This window comes from Papilio polytes, unplaced genomic scaffold (genome assembly GCF_000836215.1).
Source record: "Papilio polytes unplaced genomic scaffold, Ppol_1.0 DF823731.1, whole genome shotgun sequence".
NCBI lineage: Eukaryota > Metazoa > Arthropoda > Insecta > Lepidoptera > Papilionidae > Papilio > Papilio polytes.
In genome coordinates, this window is record NW_013525473.1 from 4,952,567 (window position 1) to 4,952,858 (window position 292).

Below are 292 nucleotides of genomic sequence, written 5' to 3' on the forward strand. Positions count from 1 at the left end.
GCACTGCCAACCTTTGATATAGGGAAGGGCAAGGTTGTAAAAACTATTCTTTTATTACAAACAGCATATTCACAAATCCAATTTAATCCATGCGGGTCCATAGAGATTGCCATCCATGGTATATTTTATCTAATAAACATCCGAAAGTTCAGATAGATGGATGTTTGTTAGCGTTAGTAACCTAAACTGCTGAACGGATCTTGATGAAATTTGGTAAAGATGTAGAGGATAGCTTGGAAGAACACATAGGCTGCTTAATTTTGTTAATATTAATTTCTCACGGACCGAGTGG

General features: G+C 36.6%; 1 protein-coding gene across 1 annotated transcript in view; it reads right to left on the reverse strand.

The window, feature by feature from the left end:
• Window positions 1-292, reverse strand: part of LOC106103743 (GTP-binding protein SAR1b) — a gene marked incomplete in the record, with an annotated part of 4,879 nt that overhangs the window by 2,172 nt on the left and 2,415 nt on the right.